The following is a 12,839-nucleotide window of genomic DNA, read 5'->3' as shown; positions in this document are numbered from 1 at the left end:
CTTTTGGTGGTATACTTTTGTGGTCTAAGAGCCCTAAGCCAGCTCGACCAGTCTCATGCAAACCTAAAATCCTTTTGAAATTGAGCTGACTATCCGCCGAAAGAACTGCCTCACTAACTTTCCAATTTCCAGCTTTTAAATCTGGTACGTACTTAGACACACAAGGATCGACAGAATCTCTTAGTAACAGATGTCCACTGATTTTGGCAGATTTAAGAACACATGCAAGACTTTTCAGGGGAAGAGGACAAGGCGATGTCGAGAAATATAAGGAAATGTTGGAAATTGAATGATGTAGTTTTAACCATTTCCTAATGAAAAAAAGAAAATCTTTGCTCTAGTTTTGTGATAGTAGATAGAGAAACTTCATAAATTAATAATGACCAGCGGATTCTGGGAATTACCACATGGTGTAAAAACCAAACCTTATGGACCCCTTTATGAAAGGACCTGTCTATAGCCATAAGTTTGTCTTCGGCATCATTTAGAAATTCTTGTAATGCAGCAGAATCAGACAAGGATGAGTTAATGGTTTTGCCTAAAAACCTAATTGGATTAGAATAAATGGATGGAATTTTTTCGCTGCCAACTGTAAACGGTGAACTTTGGACGACTTTTCCCTTATCAATAACAATGCTGCGTGATTTAGAAGGCCTAAACGACATGCCTATCCAATCAAGAGTTGTTGTACACCTGTTTAATAAATTTTGAGTACTTGGAATTGACGTGGACATTAAGAATATATCATCCATAAAATCTTTTATTGGGGGTTGGTCGGGGATTTTGTTTTTATTACCTTTAGTATCAATAAGGCTGGGGGTAACACACACATACTCAATAATAACGTTTATAGCTGCAAGAAATAGTATAATGGAAAGTGTACAGCCGATAAAAATTCCCCTACAGTGTTGATGCCAACTGGATGGAGCAGAAGCCGAAAAAGACTTACTCCACAGGCTGTCGTAGTATAGCTGTATGAGCCCTATCCAGAATTCTGGTACACAATAGCGTCTGAGAGCCATAAAAATCAGCTTGTGCGGAACTGAAGGGTACGCATTAGCAATATCAAGCCATATGGCTGAAAGTGAAGTATGTTGTGCCTTCGCATTCTTAAGTGTGGACCAAACAAGAGACATGTGTTCCCAGCAACGCGGAACTTTTTCCATACAATATTTTTGAATGGAAGTATTAATGAACTTGTTTTTCTTTATAATATGCGATTCTAACCGCTTGGAAATCAAACTAAAAAAGAGCTTTCCTTCAACATTCAGAAGAGCTGTGGGGCGAAAATCCTTTATGTTGGATGGACAAGGTGTGTTGTTTTTAGGTATGTAAACTTCTGATGCAATTCTCCATTTCACAGGAATAAAAGACATTTTTCAAGCTTGTTTAAAGACAAGCTTGAAAAATAACTTAAAGTTTTATTGAACATTTAGGATCTAAAATATTTTTCCCAGCCTGATAAGGATTCTTAGAGAAAGCCTGGCGTGCATTCGAGATTTTCCAATGTTTTTTCCTATTCCGCTCACCTCTGCGAAGTAACCTTACCTTGGCCATTGTATCATCTAAAAGGTAAATGCGATTAGATATGTAGTATTAGATAAAAAGTTTACTAAGTTTACATTTTTATGGTAGTAAAGAATGTTGTATTTCCATAAGTAATTTTTCATTCATTTAGGAATTAGAAACTAAGAAGGTTGATTTGGGACGCCTTTCGGGACTTCTGTGCAAAAAAACAGTCATTGGCGCTTTAATAAGCTCCCAAAAATACAGGTCCTGGAAGGCGTCAGGCGGTGTTTGCGTGTACACCCAGGAGGACGACCAAAGGGGAAGGATGAGCATGAAGAGGAGTGGAGGCGGTTATAGCGGAGGGAGGGGAGGAAAGTGGTTTTGTTTATTTTTTGTTAATTTGTTCTAATTTATTATAGTTATATGTATATATGAGAAAATTTAGTCTAATGAGATGTTCACACACATTTTAGTATACTGTTACGCATTTACAGCATGTTTATGTTTTTCTTCCCAGAGATAATAATCAACGAAATAGGAATGCCATGACTTTCTTATGCGGATAAAGCATTCGGCAAACTCTGAGATCTTTTTATTTGGTTATCCGATTCTAATATTTGGTTATGTGATTGCCCTAATCAGTTATGCAATGTTGTGATTCGGTTGTGTGGTTGCTTAGTTCGGTTATGATAAAGTGTCAAAACAGCTGGCTGTTGTGATATAGCTTGTCTAATGGCGGCTGGTGAGATATTATAGAGGTTGTAACTCTCTGAAGATTCTGCATAATAGCAAAACCCTCCCTTTTAACAAGGATTCTCTCAGAAAAAAAACATTGACCATCAAACAGGACGCGTAAAACAGTGGTAAAGCACAAAACACTAATAAAAAAGAACATAAAAAGTCCACTATCCTTAAACGGATAAATGTTAGAATAATTCCTAAGGGAACAAATGTAAACTAAAGCAGGCAACAATCTGTGCGCCAGGACTTGTGTACCTGGCTGGGGCGCCCAACAGAATATGTTGTTTGGTTATGTGGTTACGTCGATTGATTATGCAGTTAGGTAATTTGGTTATGAGGTTTCTTCATTCAGTTATGCGGATTCGTCATTATGCGGTTTCGTATTTAGGCGCTTTTTCCGCCCCTTTCTCTCCTTTCTCTTTGAAAGTCATAATACAGCGTTAACAAACAGCTTTCTCTCATTAAATGCTGATCAAAATAGTGCTAGGTTTTGTTCTCCCCAGGAAGAAAGGAATATGTTGGTTACCTCCAGAAGAAGAGGGGGAGCTCGCAGTGCCAGTGGTCTCGAATGAAATACTTAACCCAGTAGAGCATTTAAGAAAAATGCACAAAACTTGCATAAAGACAAAATCGCATAATGATGAAACCGTATAATGACGAAACCGCATAATGATGAAACCGCATAATGACGAAACCGCATTATGACGAAACCGCATCACCGAAAGAAGTTATTCTTATAAAAAAGAGCGTGTAGTTTAGCCATCTTTCTTTGATACATACATTTTTGTTAGATTTATTACTGTCATTGTTTTATTTAGAGGGAAATAAAAACTAAATATTGTGGTGTCCTTGATTTTATTTAATAAGCGCCTTTTTTTAAATAAAAAATTAGCACCCCCTTAACTTATAATAAAATAAAATTTGTAAACATTTTTAAGAGAATATTAATCCATAAAGTGTTGAAATTTCTTTTTGTTTCACTTTTATAGGTGTCATTCATTTATATCAAAATAATTTTTTTAATTAAAAAAGGAAAATTTAACAAAAATTACTTGAGCCTGAATCTGTTTTTATTTTGTTTTTATTTTTGGAAAAATTTGAGAGCTCCTCTCTTATGAAATTGTTCTTATAAAAATGCGTATATTTTTTCGATATGCCGTTTTTACTTAAGACACTGAATAATTTTATGCCCCGCTAATCTAATGGCTATGACACTGATGCAAATGAGATATCCGGGTTCGAATCCTGGACGGAGCTAGGAAACCTAATTATGCATCTAACAACGGCCAGGTAATATTTAAATACCCCAAATTCAACAAAATTAAATGTTGCCCATCGAACTTTTTTTTGTAGATATAATTTGTATTTAATTTGAAGTATTTTCTATGTTCCTGGACTAATATATACCTTAGAGATATTAAATGTACGTAATCTTTGAGTTGTAGGGGGAGAGGTTCTATTAAGGCCTGCCCCTGCCTTGCCATTTACTTGCCTTGTCAGCTCTTACCGTGCCTTTTCTTACCCATCCTATGGCTTTTGTGGTGCCTTGCCTGTGCCTCCCATGCCTCGCCTCGCCTACCCTTGCCTTTCCTTCTCCTGTTTCTTGCCTGCCTTTGCTGTGTCTTTTCCTTGCCGTGCTAAATGCCTTTGCCTTGGCAACATCTCCGCAATAATTTCTATATTGATTGCGACTGCTTTGGGGTTTGGATCTTTAGTAAAAATTCCTGTCAATTTTTTTAAGACTTTTTTTTATTTCAGATACACCTATCAAAACTTTGATGCATTTTTTGATGAAAACCTTCCCAGGTGAATCTATTACACCCAAACTACACAGGCTGGAAAATCACGTTGTAGATTTTATTTCAAAATGGAAGATCGGTTTGGGATTGCATGGTGGACAAGGCGGGAAGAGCATTCACCCTGAGTTCAATATGTTGAGAAACACATATAGTAGTGTGAGACCACACCAGCATCAAGAGTGCGTGTCATTATGGAACAACACCACTTGAAAGTAAAACCAATATGCAAAAGCTATATCCTTGAGATTAAAAAACGAAAAAAAGAACTCCAAATCGTAGAATGATTCAGACTTTGCTGAGATAGCCAGTGAAGAAGGTATATAGCAGTAATTTTAATATTAAGACTATTAGCTACATAGCCAGTGAGGAATGCATATACCAGGAAATTAGCATGAGTATAACACTTAGCTTTAGTTGTTGCTGGAAAATTATCAGCTTATTAATCCATTGGAAATGACACCATGTTGATTTTTCGACTTTTCCACTGACTTAAACGACCACGAAAGTTTCCAAGCTTTGCACTCACGTTTCTCGTAAAAAATATTCTAATAAGATTCGGTTATTTTAGAACAATAACCAAGTATTCCTGTATACAAGTATGCAATTCATTTGTTCAGAAAAACTTCTGATTACTTGAGGATTATCCTGGGATGGGAAAAAACGAAACCTTGATTTATTCTATATTTCCCTGAACAGCCACCGACATACTTCCGAAGTTTTTTCTTCCTTGTTTCTGCTTGATCAAAATTTCAAGGTATATGGTCAAACTTTCCGAAGCCAAAAATAATATTTTAATAACAATTAAATAGATCTTTTATTGAACATCAAATAAGCATACAAATCAAAACAAATTGCAACTAACATCTTGAAATTTCGTAAATTGCTTGCGCGAGCAAAATTTCTGAAGTTCACGGCTTAAATGAGCATGCCACCGACGCCCTTAAACAAAAATGCGCGATAATCCTTTGTGAAGCTACACCCGAAGAAGCGCTGAATAAAGACCCTGGCTTAAGCACCCAGCTGTACACTACAATCGACGGTAAACCATTATGCGAACTACGGAATAACTCCAGCGCCAACTTTGGCAAAAGGACATTACGTCCATATTATCAGGGGACTGCCATATCGAGTTTGTAAAGTTGCGCATTGGCCGACTTCCGACGCTGGAGAATTGTAATAGAGGACCCAAAGTAGACAAGAAGTATAGACATTGTCAGAGGGTGGGGAAACACATTTTTCAAGAATGAAAAGGCATGACGCAATTGTCGACTATATCGAAAAGATTGCAGTAAAGAATAAATATCAAGTGTTTGTCGAACCCGTGTTCACTATTGGCGGCATCAAACTAAAACCTGATCTCGTGGCTGCAAAGCCGGATAACGTTATCGTCGTAGATGTTCCAATCGTCACAGAACTAATAAGATTTCAACATGCTGAAGCATATAAACAAAAGGTGGGTTATTAGGATAGACCAGGCTTAAGAAAAGCGCTGACCGATAAATTTAACATATGGAACATTACATTCGGCGCCATCATTGTTTCATTGAGAGGAATCTGGTGCTTGCAAAACAACAATACTGTAAAAATACGAACCATATTTTGTATATATTTATTTTCGGTTACGTATAAACTGTGAAACTTGTCCACATGCATTGCGCACCTTGTATATATTTGTTTGCGAGCATGTGCTCTCTCTCTTTTTGTTACGGAAGCTATAGATTCAACAGAAGCAGTTGTTGTTAAATTATTGTTATTAAAATCCCTGTTTCTAGAGATACGTTATTCTTGACGGCAACGGTATTCTCGGCGGCAAACAACGTCATATCGATATCATAGTGGCTAGAAGTATGAGGGTATAATTTACGGTAGACCCCTAGTGGTTTACCAAAGGTCTGAAATGGACATTTGCCCTGCAAACAATGCGAAGAAGAGCAGGTTGTAATTTACGTCTATGCACTCGGAGTGCAAAGCGAGGTGATTAACACTTTACCTTCAACGTCGATACTATCTAAACTTGGAGAAGATTCGTAAATAAAAAATGTGTACGTAATTCAAGGTTACATAAATATACACTATCTATATACGGGGCATCGACCCCAAATTAAAACAGGATTATACAAGTATTTAGCCAAATGCCTCGTCATCTAATTAGTGACACGCATGAATAGATTAGCAAGATCTCCACTGTCCCTATCTAATATCTAGCGAAACCACAGCCAAGGGAACGGGCTTGGCAAAATAATACTTATTCGTACACAGTACGAGATGCAATTTCTTGTCATACTAATTCAGGGTATCGATATCCATGTTAAACGTTATTTTGTAAGAAATCAAACCTCAGATTTTTAAAAGAACATCATAAATATGTTGGACACCTCAAAAATACAAATACAAGGGCAAACACAAATACATGCGTCAAAACGATCAAAAGTTAAATTTAGTACGTGCAAGAAAACATCTATTGTTTAACATGTTCAAAAAAATAAAAGCTCCTTGTCAGGCTGTAGCCAACAAACTGAATGTTGCAGATATTCCCGAAGAGTTAGCTATTTTAAACAAGTTGAGCTTGCTTCAATTGCAAAACGTTTGTTGTTCAAAAAAATTGCTACTATGTCTAAAGAGCAAATGCCAAAAATAAAAGGTGCTATTTGTAATATTCCTGTCTCAGTAGATGAAACAGCAACAACATAAACGCGGAATCTACACTAATCTAAAGATGTGCTAGTCAATTAAAAAAATAGAATTCACTGGTTATGTTTGCTTTGAACCCGTATCACCTGAAACGGTGGAAAATGCCCTGTTTTATCTAAAAACTAATAATGCTTTTGAATGAATATTGAATAAATATTGATGTTGGTAATTTACCAATGGAACTTCTTAATTGAGATGAAAATGAAGATTTTAACATTGAGTTGGAAGAAGAAACAAGTGATACTGAGACAGCTACAAACCGACGTGATAATTTTCGTCAAGGCATATCAAAAATGTGTATAAAAAGAGATTTTTCCGGATGAAAAAAAATATTTGAAACAGTTTCAATAAAAAAGCAAAAAAAAATAAAATACAAAAAAAAAAATAAAAAAGAAATGAAAATAAAACTGTAAAATAAAACAAAAAGAAAAGCAAAAAAAAATAATAATAATAAAAAAAAAATGTAAAACAATTTTTAAAAATACAACAGGCCTATCGCTGCCACAGTATACCATAATGCCTTGCAACATCTTAAAGCGCGGGCAGTTACCATAATGCTTTTCGGCATTTTAAAAACACGTTCAAATAATAAACAAAGATGGCCACTGCAATGCGCACAGCTGAATGGAAAGACGACAGCAGTCTTTGCAAATCTTTGACACAATATGTTCGTGAGGGCTTGAAAAGGAAGTTCTGAGTTTCACGGTGAAGGAATTCCCACAGTATGCATGGAGTTATCGCTCGTTAGACCGGAGATTGCGTCATTTCAACGTATACTACAGCGATGCGAACGTCTCCATAAGAGATGTAAAAAACGCCGTTAAAACGGAACTTGATGGCCCAGGTAACTTAGTTGGGTATCGGACAATGCAGAGAAAGGTTAGAATGCAACATAACCTCAACGCTCCACGAGAATTAGTGAACGCAGTTATGCAAGACGTTAAGACAGGGCTTTCGGCTAGAACTATGGGACACACGAAAGTTAAAGGTCATTTTATAACCCCCTGGTCCTAACTGGGTTCAGTCACTGGACGGACATTACAAGTTGGTGGGATATCACAATAGCACGTAACCTTTGGCTATTTATGGACGCATAGATACAGTAAGTAGGAAGATTTCAAGGTTAAAAATATGGACAAGCAACAGCAACCCAAAGTTAGAAGGACGTTGGTATTTCTACGAGAATAAACTTATTGCTGCCTTGAGGGTTGACAGAGGAACAGAAACGGGAACTATGGCAGTCATGCTTGCGTTCCTTCAAAGACATCACAATGATAACGATCCAAGCGAAACTATTTTGTATGGTCCTTCCACCTCTAATCAGGTATGTGGCAAGTGTCCCACGAAGTAAAATATTTATTTGAAGTGCTTTCTTTAATTCTTCCGCGTTGTCTATTAGATCGAGAGATGGTGACGGGAACTGCATGAAGAGTTGGAAATTTATTTCAAATCTCAATTAGCCTATCTCAAAGAAAAAAAGCAAGACGGGTCGGCGGGGTAGGACGATTCGGATTTTAAAATCTCTTGTTTGGCCGAGATTGATTCAGTAAAATAGTTATCTAAAGGGATATTGTTTAAGTTACATCATCTCTTAATCAACAGCTGAAACTTTACTGTAACCAACGATAGAGACATTACACAGAAAAAAAAAATGTACCGTAATTTTTAAACTATTTTTTTATTTTTGTTATATGAAACACATGTTAGGAAATTCATCTATACAACTTAAATACTGTAGTAACCACAGCATAGCTATATGTTTTAGAAACTTTACTCCTAGCTATACCTAAACATATCAACACAAAATGTCAAACTTTTTCCAATATGAAAAGAATTTAGGGTTTTCTCCAAAGGGGTACATGGGGTAAGATGGGTCACACAATGAATAAAAATTAGTGAATATCTGCTCTTCTCATGCTTACATTTTACACTGTAGTTTACCTAGTTCAGTCACTAAAGAAAGGCTGGGTTAGGTAGCTAATACCTACTAGCCAACATGTACCAAGAAATTTTGTTTATTAAATTAGCAAACTACTTTATTAAGTCTGCGTTTGATGCGAACTGTTCAAGAAAATTTGATAAGTTTACCTGGTTTGGCTACGTGTATAGCCACCTGACTGTTATGAGCTCCTTTTCATTTCCAATATATATACACCACCAAGGCCTGTGACCTCTTACTATGTAGCTGCTAATATGTGGCTCTTATTTCTTATTTGTTTGTTTATTTAAGATGCCTCTATAGACCCTCTATAAACATTACATCACAAACACCTACTGACAGTTACAAATTGCTATACGAGATAGAAAGAAACAAATAAATATCAAACTATAAATATAAAACTATAAATAAGAGCAGACAACCACCCATGCGCCAGGACTTGTGAACCTGGCCGTAGCTTTCCACATGTGTTACGGGATCCCAACACTGAGCCTTACACAGGTGATTGACGCTTGGGACCAGCCTGAAGTTACTGGGGTAAAATGAGTGGGCGTAAATCAAACCCCTTGCAGAGCTTCTTATAACAATAACTGTGGGTACATCAAGATCGTTAACCTTGTAGACAAAGTGAGCAAACTTGGCCTCCCTAATGGACCGGGGTTAAAAGTGGGGCCGTCACACCCAAAGACAAGACAGATTGTCAAACCCCCTTGCTTAGCTTCTTTTAATTACTCTGTAAGAGAGTGGAGAGTGAGCGAACACCTGAATTACGGAAGGCTGCCGGTGAAAATAACAGCCGGGGTAATAAAACCGCTAGGAAAAGAAATCCTCCCCCTTTTACAAAGCAAAACTTGCGTTTTCACAGCTTGAGAAAGAACAACACATACACTAGTTAGTTATATCAGACGGCTAAACCTTAACTACTGCCCCGTCATCGCATTTCAACCACTCGTCTACATTCCGATCTTTAATAAATGCCCAATAATGACCTGCTGCCTGAATGATTTATAGTTGCCACTAGTTTGTATTTGTTGGTAAAAGAAACATCATCTGCAGGATGTGAAGGTACCTCCAATATGTTGCCAGAATGAGAGATACAATTAACAATTGGTTGTTTTTTACTGATCTTCCCTCGACACAGGTAAATCTTTTTAGTTGGAAAATCAACAAATCCCCACACCGACTAAAAGCTGTCTCTCTGGAGGGAAGAACACTGTGGATAAAGCCATATGTCATTGCCAGTCAGCTCTTCGGGTTGGAAAAACAAGTGAAAGGAGTTTGCAACGCTACTTGAGGTAGCAAGTGGCACAATAGTCATACTCTTCTCCCTACTAGATGAAAAGAGACACGATTGCATGACATGGTCGTTGTTAAAATATTAGTAATGCTATTGCTTGCAATAACCGGAGAGAGAAGAAACATAAGAGGACTCAGATGCACATTGTGACCAAAGTGTAGGAGTTACAGTTAAAGCTTGCAAAATAGAATTGGCGTAGCACGTATTACTTTTATTTATAAGCCCTGCATGTAAAGTTATTGAAGCAGTCTAGTGGTTAGGCAAATCAGGGAAAGTCTTTTCAGACTGGTTGCTCTTACAGTAAGTTCGGTTTTGTTTCTGTGGCAAGGTTTTTGTTTTTGGCATTTGAGAATCAGGCCCCGTTAGTGTGGAGGATATGGAGATAAGTCCATCTTGATTCCATTCACTTGAATTTCTTGCAATCCAAATACAAAAAGAGGATTTCATACATACATCAGCAAGGTTACACGCAGCTCGGAAAGTTTTGTTGTTGTTCAACCCTAATCTTTTTAAACACAGTGACACTCATCGGGAGCAATAACCTCGAGCACCTACTTCAATTGCGAAAATATCTACATTCCATCCGTTCTGTTTAATAATTTCAACTAAGGGTAAATACTTCGAAAGCTTCTTTTAATGCCAGATTTCCATATTTTCCTCACATGGACAGGTGAGCTCTATCAAAATTACACGTTTGCTGTTGTTAGAGTACATGACAAGATCTGGTCTAAGCGATGTTATTGCGATATGACCAGGGAAAACGAATCCACCTTTTAAGTCAGAAAGAAGCAACCAATCGGAGGCAAGATGTAAGAGACCTATGGGCTTAGACTTTTTACTAGGGGGACGAACACCTGCTTTAACAAATTTGATGTTATTTAGTTGCTTTACCGGGGAAGAGATAGAAGTAATAAACTCAGAAAGCTCTAAAAGTAGACGCAAAACAGAATCGTGGAGAAATGTAATCCGACCCTGTGTAAGGGCAGTTTGGTGCACACTTGCTTACCGCATAAGAAACAGGAGGTTTCAGTGCGCAAACGCCACCTCTTCAAATTACTTGGTGATGGGAGAACATCGTAGGTGGTGCCTAAACAAAAAGCAAGCAAGTTTGGGGGCATGCCCAGCAAGGATTTCTAGGAGAGATCGTTTTTAATGTAATTCTTCCATCTGGTCCAGTACCCTTGCACTTGTAATTACATAGCCTTACTTATATGGTCTTCTGCATCGATGTCTCTAGCAGGTTCTGTTACCAATCTTCTGTAACGGTAACATCCCTTGACATTGGGTACTTTATAGGGTTGGGATGCATACCTAGGCCATTTTTACCATGTTGAGGTGAACCTAATACGGATCTAACCTTCATTTCAGCTTCAGCCGTCCTATCTGTGCAGACAATTCTTTTTATGGATTATCCATAAATGAACTAAGAAGGGTTATATATGAATATTGTAAAAGGAATAAAATTAAGCACCCTTTTAACAAAGTTCATCAAATGGCAGGACGTGATTTTGTGTCAGGTTTTCTTAAACGCCGGCAGACATTATCGACAATGACAAAGCCGACAAAGGATGATCGTGTCATTTTAATTTTAGATGGGCACAGAAGCCATAAAAAAAATATTGGACTTACAGACAGCCACAATTAAGGCAGCCACAATTGAAAACGCGATATCCGGTTTTCGATGCACTGGAATTGTTCCTTACGATGCATCAATTTTGCCAGAAAAAGAATTTTTGTCAGACCCGAGAGAACCACTTGCTACCCCAGATATTAGCAGCATTACAGAAGAGCCTATTGCATCTTCATCGCAAGCTGGATCCAGTGTTGATGCCATTGACATGATTGTTCATTCAACGCCGGTGAGTTTTAGGGAAATTTTAAAAGTTCCCGATATTGTTGAAAAAAAAAAAGAAGCGAAGTGAAGAATCAGAAATTATTACAGGATCACCATACAAGTTATCTTTGGAGAAATCTGAGACTGAGACAAAGAAACCATCAAATTCGAAAAAACAACCAAACGCGAAAAAAGAAACATTAAAAAGAAAAAAACGACTAAAACAAAAACGACACCACCAGTTGTAGAATATTGCGAATGTTTGCGGTGATTGGTGGCACGAGTCATTGCCAGGAGAAAACTGGACACAGTGTATAAAGTGTTCAGCATGGCTTCATGAACTATGTTGTTCTTCAGATAAAACTATTTGTGACTTCTGTGATTAATTGTATTTCTTTGTTTTTTATTTTGATTATTTTATACACGATTTATATACGGTTAGGATTTTTATAGCTATATTTTATTTTCATTTAACCTGCTAGCTTGCTGCTACTAAGTAGTGGTACAAATTTTACTTTTGTCAGACATCTAATGGAAGTTTAAAAACTCGATATTTTCTCCTTTGTTCCTGGATTTCTATCGTGTCCCATTTTGCCCCAACTTTGGCGGTAAGATGAGTTAGCACACTATTGCAGTATATCATGTTGATTTTTTTCTGTAAATTTTTTTTGGTTTGTTTTAAGGTTTTTTATCATTGTTTAAGCCTGTATTAATTTTTTTTCAAAAAACCATTGTCTTCTTAGTTTTTTTTACGTTTGTTCCCTTAAGTGACTCCTCCTGCCCCGAATTAAGCTACTATGACCCACACAGTGAACTTGATAGGTATGAAATATATATTTTCACTACTTTTTAAAAAGAATTAAAAAGACTTAATTCCATTTTATTTTGTTAGAATGCTTCTTGTTTACATAATGATCCTTGTTATGGAAAGGGAACTCTGCATCTTTCAAGACACATGGAATAGTCACCGCATAAGGCACCAAAGCAACACTGAACTATCTGATGGGATACCCAACCATATTTATTCTT

The 12,839-nt window shown here is 37.0% G+C and overlaps 1 pseudogene; it reads left to right on the top strand.

The window, feature by feature from the left end:
• The first annotated feature begins 7,209 nt into the window (after positions 1-7,209).
• LOC130624303 (uncharacterized) lies at positions 7,210-8,312 on the top strand (annotated as a pseudogene).
• The last annotated feature ends 4,527 nt before the right edge of the window (positions 8,313-12,839 follow it).

The sequence above is a fragment of the Hydractinia symbiolongicarpus genome, chromosome 13 (assembly GCF_029227915.1).
Source record: "Hydractinia symbiolongicarpus strain clone_291-10 chromosome 13, HSymV2.1, whole genome shotgun sequence".
NCBI classification, from domain to species: Eukaryota; Metazoa; Cnidaria; class Hydrozoa; order Anthoathecata; family Hydractiniidae; genus Hydractinia; species Hydractinia symbiolongicarpus.
The sequence above is the reverse complement of the archived record's forward strand: the minus strand, read 5'-3'. Positions and strand labels throughout refer to the sequence as shown.